Source organism: Nicotiana tabacum, chromosome 2, assembly GCF_000715075.1.
Source record: "Nicotiana tabacum cultivar K326 chromosome 2, ASM71507v2, whole genome shotgun sequence".
NCBI lineage: Eukaryota > Viridiplantae > Streptophyta > Magnoliopsida > Solanales > Solanaceae > Nicotiana > Nicotiana tabacum.
In genome coordinates, this window is record NC_134081.1 from 125266723 (window position 1) to 125279523 (window position 12801).

Consider the following 12801-nt stretch of genomic DNA (forward strand, 5'->3'; position numbering starts at 1 on the left):
TGGGCTACTGACGAGAGGAACTCCCTTAGACTTTCCTTAGGGTACAGAGAAGAGGAAATAAAAGACCTCCGAGCTGAGCTGACCAAGGCTTATCAAGATCAGACTAGTTTGTCTGAGCAGGTAATGATGCTTTTGAAAGCATATGGGCTTCATACCAGAACGATAGCTAACATTTCGGTCTCACAACTGCAGTAAAAAATCGAGATGATCGGGAAGCTTCGTGAGGAGGTCGATGTGATAAGAACGTAGTCTTTGCGGTGGAAAGAAGGTATGGACCACTTTGCTATAGAAAAAGAGACTGCTCGAGCCCAGTTATTATCGTCTGAAACCCAACTTCAGAAAATGAAGGAAAAAGGCCTGGTTCAAGCAAGAAGAATTGAAGAGCTCGAGGCTCGGTTGGCCTCTGTACTTACCAAGGCCGAATCTAAGGCCGAAAAGTCAAAGGCCGATGCGGATGCGCTCGTGGCCGTCTATCGGGCCGATGCTGAAGCTGCCCAAGTCCAGGCAAGAGAGGAAGCCGAGTCCGCCGATACTCGAGCACATTGGGTCGCCGAACTTGCTAAGTGCCGATCCCGAAGGGAAACTCTCGAGGAGATCCATGCTCGTGGTTTCAATCTCGTTGAAGAGATAAAAAGGGCCAAAGAACTCGAAGCCGATGTTGAAGCTCTGGTTTCTGATGGCGATGATGATGACGGTGATGATGATGATGGGAGTAAGAGTGGATCCGAGAATGGGGGGGAGCCTGATAAAGAAGAGACCGCTCCTGACCGAGAAGTTTAGTTCTTAGTTTTTACGTTGTAATCACCCATGCAGATAAATTTGTATATAGATATATCCCCTTTTTTGCCGACTTGCTTCTGTTTTTGTTTCCTGTCTTATGTGGACTTTATTCACGCCTTATGAATGTTTTCACAATGGTTTAAACAACTTAATTAAATTTGGACTTCGTAGCCTCTGTAACCGAGCGAGCGCTTACTCAAACTTGGAGCAATGTAGCCCTTAGGCTTATTAGTTGAGTCAATGATTCAAGCTTGAAGAAATATAGCCCGTAGGTATAACGGTCGAGTGAGTGCTTGCTCGAACTCAAAATAAAAGTTGCCCGTAGGCTTAGTAGTCGAGTGAATGATTCGAACTCGAAGTAATGTAGCCCGTAGGCATAATGGTTGAGTGAGTATTTTCTCGAACTTGAAATAAAAGTAGCCTGTAGGCTTAGTCGAGTGAATGATTAGAACTTGAAGTAATGTAGCTCGTAGGCGTAATGGTCGAATGAGTGTTTGCTCGAACTCAAAATAAAAGTAGCCTGTAGGCTTAGTCGAGTGAATGATTTGAACTCGAAGTAATGTAGACCGTAGGTGTAATGGTCGAGTGAGTGTTTGCTCGAACTCGAAATAAAAGTATCCCGTAGGCTTAGTAGTCGAGTGAATGATTCGAACTCGAAGTAATAGACCGTAGGCATAATGGTCGAGTGAGTGTTTTCTCAAACTCGAAATAAAAGTAGCCCGTAGGCTTAGTCGAGTGAATGATTCGAACTCGAAGTAATGTAGCACGTAGGCGTAATGGTCGAGTGAGTGTTTGCTCGAACTCGAAATAAAAGTAGCATGTAGGCTTAGTGGTCGAGTTTATCTTACTTCTGATTGCATAATAAATCTCAAAATAGAGGAATTTTCCTTGGATATAAGATGCCGATAAAGAAGAGAACTTTCTTCGCACGTTATTACACGCCTGGGTTCGAGCCAATCTATATGAGCATGGTTCGCTTTGACTATTTGGCTCTTACAATTTTTCCTATTGGAACCTTGTTGTTGTGAAATAACTCTCTTGCGAGGCCTCGTATATTGTTGTAAATGCTACACGATCAATGGTTGCCTCATTAAAAAACCTTGCCGAAAAATCCATTTGGGATAAAACCGGTCAAAGGAAAAAAGAGTGCAATGCGTGCTTTCAAGGGAGAGATCCATCTTAGCCCTTGTTCGGACTTCTGCAGGGGTCAGTTTTGAAATATAAACGAATATGGAAAGGTCGTACCTTAGCAGTAGTACCGTTTTATATGTGATACATTCCAGCTGCTTGATAGGTGTTTGCCGTTTATAATGCCGAGCGTGTACGATCCCTTTTTGATGTTCTCGAGCACCTGATATGGTCCTTCTCAATTCGGTCCTAGTTTTCCTTCGTTCGAATTTCGGGTATTGATGGTGATTTTTCTTAACACTAAGTCCCCAGGCTTGAAATAGCAGAGCTTGGTTCTTCGATATATCTTTCGATTTGCTACTTTTGGGCAGCCAATTGGACGAGAGCAGCTTCTCGTCTTTCATCCGATAGTTCGAGGCTGGTATTCATAGCCTCGTTATTTGATTCTTCCATCCCAAATCAAAATCTGGCACTGGGTTCACCAACTTCGACTGGTATCAATGCTTCGGACCCATATACTAAGGAGAATGGGGTCGCCCCCATACTGGATTTTGACATCGTCCGATATGCCCAAAGGACTTCGGGCAGGATTTCTCTCAATTTCCCTTTAGCGTCGTTCAACCACTTCTTTAAGTTTTGAATGACAGTTTTTTTCGTTGATTGGGCATGTCCATTCCTACTGGGGTGGTATGGCGTCGATAGTATCCGTCTTATCTTGTGGTCTTCGAGGAATCTTGTTACTTTGCTGCCAACGAATTATTTTCCATTGTCATACACTATTTCGGCGGGTATCCCGAATCGGCATATGATATGATCCCAAATAAAGTCTATAACTCCTTTATCTCTTATTTTCTCGAACGCCTGCGCTTCAACCCATTTAGAAAAATAGTCAGTCATAAATAAAATGAATTTGGCTTTACCTGGGGTCGATGGCAGTGGGCCGACAATATCCATTCCCCACTTTATGAATGGCCATGAGGATATGACTGAGTGGAGTTGCTCTCCGGGTTGGTGGATCATCGGTGCAAACCTTTGACATTTGTCATATTTACTAACAAATTCCTTCTCATCTTTGCCCATATCGATCCAATAATACCCTACTCTGATTATTTTTCGAACTAATATATCGGCTCTAGAGTGATTCCCGCAAGTACCCTCGTGCACTTCCCGTAGGACGGTCCATCGAATGTTCTTCGGTACAACGTTCCGTCCGAAGCCAGCATGAATCGAGTAGCTTTAGTCCGTAGGGTTCTGGAATATTTAGGGTCCGATGGGAGTTTTCCGCTCTTCAAGTATTCAATATACTTGTTTCTCCAATCCCAGGTTAAGCTTGTAGAATTTATTTCGGCGTGACCTTCTTCGATTACCGATCTCGAAAGTTGAACAACATTCCCCAAGCCCGAGTCATTTACCTCAACCGACGACCCCAAATTCGCAAGCGCATCGGCCTCATTATTCTGTTCCCGTGGTACATGCCGTAAAGTCCATTATTTGAGATGGTGCAAAGTGACAAGCAGTTTATCTAAATACCTTTGCATTCTAGCTTCTCGAACTTCGAAGGTTTTGTTTACTTGACTCACCACCAGCAAGGAGTCGCAATTGGTTTCAATGACTTCTGCTCCCAAGTTTCTAGCTAGCTCGAGACCTGCAATCATGACTTCATACTCGGCCTCGTTGTTAGTCAACCTGGTAGTTTTAATAGATTGCCTAATAGTGTTACCCGTGGGTTGGTTTCAAAACTATGCCCAGCCCGGACCCTTTCACGTTCGAAGCCCCGTCCGTAAAAAGGTTCCATACCCCCGATGACGTACCTGATTTTAACAAGAGTTCTTTTTCGACTTCGGGTACAAGGGTTGGAGTGAAATCGGTCACGAAGTCAGCTAAAATTTGAGACTTGATGGCCGTATGGGGTTGATATTCGATATCGTACCCACTGAGTTCGACGACCCATTTGGCCAGTCGGCCTAATAACTCGGGTTTGTGCAAAATATTACGAAGCGGGTAAGTGGTTAACACATATATGGGATGACATTGAAAGTACGACCTTAACTTTCTTGAGGCGCTTATTAGTGCAAGTGCCAATTTTTCTAGGAGCGGATATCTAGTTTTCGCTTCTCCTAAGGTTCGACTCGTATAATAAATGGAGAATTGCGTACCTTGCTCTTCTCGAACTAGGACACCGCTTATGGCGACTTCTGATACTGCCAAGTACAAACAAAGTTTTTCGTCTGTTTTTGGAGTGTGAAGTAGTGGTGGGCTTGATAGATATCGCATTAGTTCCTCTAATGCTTGTTGGCACTCCGGGGTCCAAGCAAAATCGTTCTCCTTTTTTAGTAGAGAGAAAAAATTGTGACTTCGGTCAGATGATCTTGAAATGAACCGGCCTAAGGTTGCAATCCGACCCGTTAGCCTTTGTACGGCCTTCACGCTGTCCACGACAGCCGAGGTTAATCTTTATTCCCCGATGTGACACCATGAAGCCGAGGAACTTGCCCGAACCGACCCCGAAAGCACATTTTTGGGATTGAGCTTCATGTTGTATTTCCTCAAAATTTCAAACTTTTCTTGCAAATGGGTCAAATGGTCCTCTACGCGCAGGGATTTAACTAGGATGTCATCAATATAAACTTCCATTGATTTTCTCATTTGTTCTTCGAATATTTTATTTACTAGGCGTTGGTAAGTAGCCCCTGCACTTTTTAGCCCGAAGGACATCATATTATAACAATACGTTCCATATTTGGTGACAAATGAAGTCTTTTCCTGGTCCTCCAGGTTCATCCGGATTTGATTATACCCGGAATAGGCATCGAGAAAAGTGAGAATCTCGTGGCCGGCCATGGCATCGATCATGCGATCGATGTTGGGTAGCGAAAAGGAATCTTTGGGGCATGCTTTGTTCAAATCCTTATAGTCCACACACATTCTAAGTTTGTTCTCTTTTTTAGGGACTACAACTACGCTGGCTAGCCATTCGGGATATTTCACCTCCCGAATGGACCCTACTTTGAGAAGCTTGGTTACCTCGTCCTTTATGAATGCGTGCTTTCTCTCGGACTGGGGTCTTCTCTTTTGCTTCACCGGTCTGAACCTGGGGTCCAAACTTAGCCGATGCGTCGATATATCCGGCGAGATACCTGTTATATCTAAATGGGACCAGGAAAAACAATCAATGTTATCGATAAGAAATTGAACGAGTTTCTTCCTGAGTTCGGGGCTCAAACCCGTTCCCAAGTATACCTTTCGCTCGGGCCAGTGCTCGATTAATGTGACTTGCTATAGCTCTTCGATTGTTTATTTGGTGGCGTCGGAGTCATCGGGAATCACGAAAGATCGAGGGGCCCTTTGATCATCATCCTCTTCGATTTTCTGGTTGTCTTGCTGGGTTGAAGTCGATGTGTGTGATTGCTATTTGGTGTCCCGTTCTCCTTCCGGGCCCGATCCTTTTATAGGCGAAAGTAAGGATATTGGTTTAGTTTCGTCGACGCCGAACATTTCTTTTGCGGCTGGTTGTTCTCCGTACACCGTTTTGACGCCTCTCGATGTCGGGAATTTGAGGGCCTAGTGTAGGCTCGAAGGTACAACTCTCATGTTATGGATCCATAGCCTTCCGAAAAGGGCGTTGTATCTCATATCGCCTTCGATCACGTGAAACTTTGTTTCCTGGATGGTTCCAGCCATGTTTATTGGTAGGATTATCTCACCTTTGGTGGTTTCACATGCCATATTGAACCCGTTTAGAACCATAGTTGCGGGTACAATCTGATCCTATAGGCCGAGCTGCTCTACTACCTTCAATCGGATGATGTTGGCCGAGCTACCTGGATCGATTAACACATGCTTAATTTTAGTTTTATTCATGAGTACGGATATTATCAGTGCGTCGTTGTGAGGTTGGATGACCCCTTCTGCATCTTCATCATCAAAGGACAAAGTCCCCATGGGTGCGTAATCGTGAGTCTGAGATCGCTTTTCCCTCACCATCGATGTTTTAGTGTGTTTAAGCACTGGTCCCTGAGGGGTATCGATGCCGCCAATGATCATGTGGATAACGTGCTGTGATTCTTCTTGCTCGTTTTGCTTGCTGAAATCCCTGTTTTTAAAATGGTTCTTCGCCCTATCACTCAGAAATTCCCGAAGGCGCCCTTTGTTAAATAAGCGAGCTATTTCCTCTCTTAGTTGCTTGCAATCTTCCGTTCTGTGGCCATGGGTACCATGATATTCACACGTTCGATTGGGATTTCTTCGGGCAGGATTGGTCTGCATGGGTCGAGGCCATTTAGTGTCTTTGATGCGTCTGATGGCCGACACGATAGCAGATGCACCAACGCTGAAGTTATATTCTGATAATCGAGGTGCTTCTATAGGATCAACATGTTTATCGAAGCCGCTCTTACTCATAAGCCCCCGAGAATTTTGTCCTCGATCAATCCTTCGATTGTTCCGAACTGCATTGCGTGTTGAACTATTGTTCACCCGATCTGCGACGTATGGTCGATATCGGTCTCTGTTCGACCTTTGTTCTTTGTCGATCTCCTTTTGGTTTTTTGTAACTATCTTGTTGTGATAAACGGGTCCGTACGGAGCCCCTAACTGATCATCCTCGACCCTAATTTTCGATTGGTATTGGTTGTGTACATCAGCCTAAGTTATCGCTGGATACTCGATCAAATTTTGTTTCAGCCGATGTGATGCTGTCGAACTTAGCTCGTTCAACCCTTGGGTGAAAGCTTGTACGGCCCAATTGTCTGTGACCGGGGGTAATTCCATGCGTTCCATTTGAAATCGAGATACGAATTCCCTCAGCATTTCATTCTCCCTTTGCTTTACTTTGAAGAGGTCTGATTTCCTTGTTGCAACCTTTATGGCACCAGCATGTGCCTTTACGAACGAATCTGCTAACATGGCAAAAGAATCGATGGAATTCGGCGGTAAATTGTGGTACCGGATCATCGCTCCCTTCGAGAGGGTCTCCCCGAACTTTTTCAACAACACGGATTCGATCTCATCGTCCTCCAAATCGTTGCCTTTTATGGCACATGTGTAAGAGGTGGCATGTTCGTTAGGATCGGTCGTACCATTATATTTGGGAATTTCGGGCATACGGAATTTTTTAGGGATTGGCTTCGGCGCCGTACTCGACGAAAAAGGCTTTTGTATGAATTTTTTCGAATCAAGCCCCATTTATCATTGGTGGAGCCCCCAGGATTTGATCGACCCTGACATTGTACGTTTCCACCCTCTTGTCTTTGGCTTCGACTCGTTTTGTGAGTTTCTCGAGCAATTTAGTAATTCCGGGAGTAGTCCCCGATTCTTGCTCATTAGATTTCACTATGGCGGGCTCTGTTCTGGGGGTGACTTCTCGAAGTGGATTGGAATCTGGCCTGCTTTATGCGCGAGTTTGGCTCTGTAGCTGAGCTATCGCTACTTGTTGGGCTTGTAGCATCTCGAAGATCATACGTAAGCTGGCCCCGATTTCCCCCGCGTTTTGGGTGTCTCGGGCGACGGATCGAGTACCGCCCTAAATGCTTCTTTCCGGTTCGGAATGCTGATTCGCCTCCAAAGCTATTCCAATGGTAATTCGGCTCGAATTTCGGGTACTTCGATTCGAGCCTCGATGCCATTGTTAATTGGCCTTCCGGCCCCCGGGTGCCAAGTTGTTGGTTTCATCTTGAAGGCCGGCTTCGTTATCGATCGGTGAAGCCATTTGATTGGTGGTTATTCGTAGCTGATCCGAAATTTAAGATGTTTTCAGAAATAAGCGCAAAGCACAATGGCGTGTTTTTTTTCCAGATTTGTATCAAATAACCACTGTTATCCTCGGCCCCAGGGTGGGCGCCAAACTGTTTACCCGAAAAATGGATATAGTTGAATTTATACGCAGTTCCGAGGATATGTGGCGTAACTTAATACAAAATATAAGGATAAATAGAAATGTAAATATAGATTGCAGAGAATGTGAAATAGATAAGGTTGTCAGGAACAATGAATCTTAGGATTCAACAAATAGAATCAATCTAAGAAATCTGAAAGAACGATTCTTTACTGTAGAAGAATATAGCGCTTTTATTACAATGTAAGCCTCAGAAAACCGTTTTACAGAAATGGTAACCAAGCCCTTTTATAGTGGAGGGATTTGGCTCTAAGCATAATAAAATAAACATTCAGTGGGAGACCCATAATAAGTCAACTTTTTCATAGTTTCTACCAAGATTCTCTCTAGTGGGATTGCAACGGCTTTTGTCTGCGAGCTCGATCTTGCTTAGAACCCTCGATTTTGGTTTGAGCTTGATTTCGACTCGAGCTCTTGATCTTGGTTTGAGCCCGATCCTGGCTCGAGCCCTCGAATTGATTCGAGGTCAATGTTAGTTGGTCTCTGGATTATCAGCATGATAGATCTACTATGCATCATGGTTCGATTTCGATTCGAGCTTGATAATGATATCGAACTCGACACGATCGGCCTCCCCGGGTTCGAGGTTAGTTTGTTCCATCTTCGAGATCTTACTTCGATAGATCATCATCGTTCGAACTCAATCGTACATGCTAAGGCCGAAATCTATTTTGACCGTATACACTTATAAATTTTAATTAATCGAGCTAGTAGTTCGAATGTCTAAAACACAAAAATGGTTTCGTTATTAGTGAGTTGTTACACTTGGGGTAGTTGGTCAGAATCTCTGCGATTCCCAAGCCTTAGTTATATATGGGAGACAAAGAAATATGGGAGATATAGTTTAATTATAAAAGCTCAAGTATAAAAGGGACTAATACTGCAAATTAAAGAGTGAGGAGGGAAGAAAGACCCCATTCAGGGTGTAGCTAGAAGATTAAGTATCAGTTGTGTCGAACTTCATAACTTTAGTTTTAATTATGTATTTGTATTAAATTCAGCATCTAATTATTAATTATTGATGTCGCTATCTTATTTAAGTATAAAACTTAAATTCTGGCTCAAACTTTGACCCAATCGGCAATTGCCATCTTTCATGAGTATGTGACCACTCCAAATGCAATTTTAAACCATCAGAAACTCCATGTTAATTTTGGTTGATATAAGAAATGCTACAGACTCAAAAGCTCTATTCATAATGTCCTAAAATGATTGACTTCTTTTTCTTTTTATTTCTTGTTGGGGGGCGATCAAGGCCAGGGATATATAATAGTGGTGTACAAATTAAACCGACAAATCGGATCAACCTGATAATTCGAGTCAAACCAAGAAAACAACCCGACTATGGTTTGGTTTGGTGTTGGAAAAAATTCGACCATATTTGGTTTGGTTTGGTTTAACTAAAAAAATCAAACCGAAACCATACCAACCCGACATTATATGTATAAAAATTTTAAATATATTTAATACGTAAAAATATTTATAGTGTTGTAGTTTATAAATATTTCTTAAGTTTTTTCATAGTTATATCTTTTAACGTATCCTTTCAAGCTTTGGCTTATAATTTTTGGATGCTCCAATAAATTTTATAGTTCATAAATGTTAGTAACTCAAATAAATCCTAAACCAAAATCAAATCAACACTAATGCTAATAAAAGACATTCAATTCAATTGTACTATGAACAGTGGCGGATCCAAAATTTTCATCAACGGGTATCAAAATATAAATAATTAACTTATTTTTTTTTAGTGGTTAGTCATGTAAATAATAGTACTTATTAGTCATAATTTTAAATTATGTTTGTTTTCATTATGACTTATTAATAATATTTATTTTATGCGATTTTATTATCTTTATTGTTGAATATTTTAGTATAATGACATGACTCATCTCATATTTATGTAATTTTATTGAAAAACACCTTATATAGTTCTGTCTTACTAGGATTAAATAAATATTTGCAGCACAAATTTTACGTTTTGTGCTATGAAGACTTTATGGAAAAAAATTCAAAAACCCCGAGAAAAAATCGAGATTAAAAAAATCGACTTTTATTGGTTTGGTTTGGTATTTAGATTTAATAACCTCTTACAATTGGTTTGGTTTGGTAATTAGAAAATCCGAACCAACCCGACCCATGTACATCCATAATCTAGAATAAAACTCCTATTAACTTTTCTAAAGAGAGCTTTAATGTTTTTACTATGGATATAACACAATATTTCAAGAATTCCACATTTAATCTTCTTAATACAATTTCTGATGTGTTCGACTTTTGACGTTCAAAAATTACATATGTTCTTAACATATACTAATAAACTCATAGTATGATATCTCTACTTTTCATTGAGTCGGGGTCTACCGAAAATAGCCCTTCTACCTACACAAAAATTTGACAAAAGGCGTGCGAATTTTCTTCTCAATTGTGTTAAAGGTATGCAAAATTAAATATGCATTCATAATAGCTAACATTTAACCTCTTTACACTACATAATATTCTGGTGAAGGGTGTGCACCGGATCACCCTTCGCCTAAGGCGGCTCCGCTCATGCAAAATAGGGGTAAGGTCTGTGTACAGACTACCCTTCTCACACCTCACTTGTAAGATTATACTGGACATATTATTGTTGTTATATATTATAATATCTCTTAATAATGAAGTTATAAACAAATTGGAAACAAAAAAATAGAAGGGACATATGAAGATTGTTTGACCAAAAATATGACTCTTGATTCAAATAATTAAATTTATGCGATTATGGGTTAAACTTAGTTAACAATAATATTTCTAGATGTAGCTTCCAAGGGTGCGATAAACGTCAGATAGATTTGGTCGAATAGTGATAACAGTATGCAATAACTATTCCAAAAAACATGAACAATAATGTAGCATTTAATGGCAATGAATAACAATAAATAACATTTAAGTAAATAGGAGGAATTATTCACCCAATAAAGGATGAACTAGATGGTTGTTCCTCCTAACAATGATGAATGACAGACAAATCCTTGAATGGTCGAGTTATTCTCGGATCTGATAAAAAGTATGAAATAATATAGAGAAGAATCTTAGTGAAAAGCTAGTGTTTGTATCTTAGTAAGAGAGAGAGAGAGAGAGAGAATTTTTTTGTCAATGTGTGTTCTTACAAATGAATATCACATGCCCCTCCCATTATCTCATTTTTATATATATATGGAACATGTTCCTAAAAAATTCTAATAGTACAAGTGTAGAGAATATCCACTAGAATATTCTCTTTTAATACCCTACCCTGACAAACTAGCTGTTACAGCTCTCATCAACGATATTCAACCTCGACCTTGACCCTTGTTATCATCTCAACTACGGCTCTCGTCAACATCTCGACCACGGCTAATGTCGCCACTTTAGCCTAGGACTTTATTGCTTCTTGGTCCATCTCGACTAACGACGACTCTTTGGTATTATCCCGCCTCAAATATTATAAGGGCGAATTTTAACCCATATATTTAGTCCCTCCGCTTATTGAGGTTGTGTCCCCGTACGAGGTCGATGAGCGAACAATGTTATGCATATTTGGCGGGGGTCCTGGTTGTGGAGATGGGACTATGTGGTTTTTTGTGGTATGCATATTTTGAATTTATCAAATTTCCCAGGAATTATTTGGAGTTATCTGGGCCACAAATAGAAATGACGTCATGGCCCCGTGCGTCATAATGATACCATTTCCCGATGCATTGCATCGATTCAGGTGGAGCTCTTGATTGGCTCTGTCGGCTCGAGTTTCGTGCTAATTATGTTTCATACAATTTCGATTCGTGTTCCTTCCAAACTAATAAATAGGGAAAGCTTTTCCGATTTTTGGAACTTTTCAAATTCCTTCTTCTCCGCTATCACCAGTTTGCTTGATTCACTTTGAAGATCACTCATTTTCTTCTATTTCTGAGGCTTATCTTGCCCTTCGTTCTTCTTCTTCTTTCAAAACCCCATTCTCTTATCAAAAACGATGTCTAACATATCTTCTGAGTCCAGTGAGGCGAGTTATATCCCCCCTGACAGTGGCGTATCCTCCTCATGAGGAGAGTGTTCCTGCCACCGCTAACGACAGAGCCTTCCTATTGGTGGAAGAGATAATTCCACGCAACCCCCATTCCTGGTCTGATTTCACCAAGTCCCCTGATGCCGATCCTGTGGATTTTCGGTCGGTGATGATGGTGAAATAATTGGAAGAGCTCAGGGCTAAATTCAATATTCCTAGTCATGTCGAGTTGATTCCGGCGGGGTGGGATGTTGTGACGTCTCACCATACTGGGTACTGCGCCTTCTATGCCTACCCGTTATAAGTTGGCTACACTCTTCCTCTTTTTTCGTTGGCGGAGGAGTTCTGCCGTTATTACGACATTTGCCCAGTTCAGCTCGCGCCGTATGTTTACAAACTTATCCGGATGCTTACCAAATTTGTCGAGCTGGACGGGGTCGAACTGACGCTTCGACATTTGATATGTCTCTTCGCCCCTAGTTTTTATAAGGGGGACGATGATAAATCTTCACCATCGAAGGGGTAAATGTTTGGTGGTAAAGATGGACGACAAGGCCAACCGTCAATTCTAGTTCAACTTCTTCTTCGCCAAGACCGAAGATGTGTTGGCCAATGTCGACGGTTTCCCCGAGACTTGGAACTATACTCATAAGTATTCAATCTCCCTGTAGATAATTGATTTTTTTTTATGCCCGATCGATAGTTTTGACTTTACGTTCCTTACTTGTACAGCCAAGACGACACCTCCTCCTCCGGTCACCGACATTCCCGATTGGGTTGGTTGACTTCTCCCTCATATTGCAAGGATTCGTGAGTGGTTGGGCTTTTTGAACAGGTTTGGACATGCTCCTCTCTCGGCTGGTAAGCTACTCTTACTATTGGAATCTTGGGTTTCTTTTTCTTTTGTTCATTTTTGCTAACTTTCCTCTCTCCTTGTATTCTTCTCTGCTTCGACCAGGGGATCTTCAAGGAGGTATAA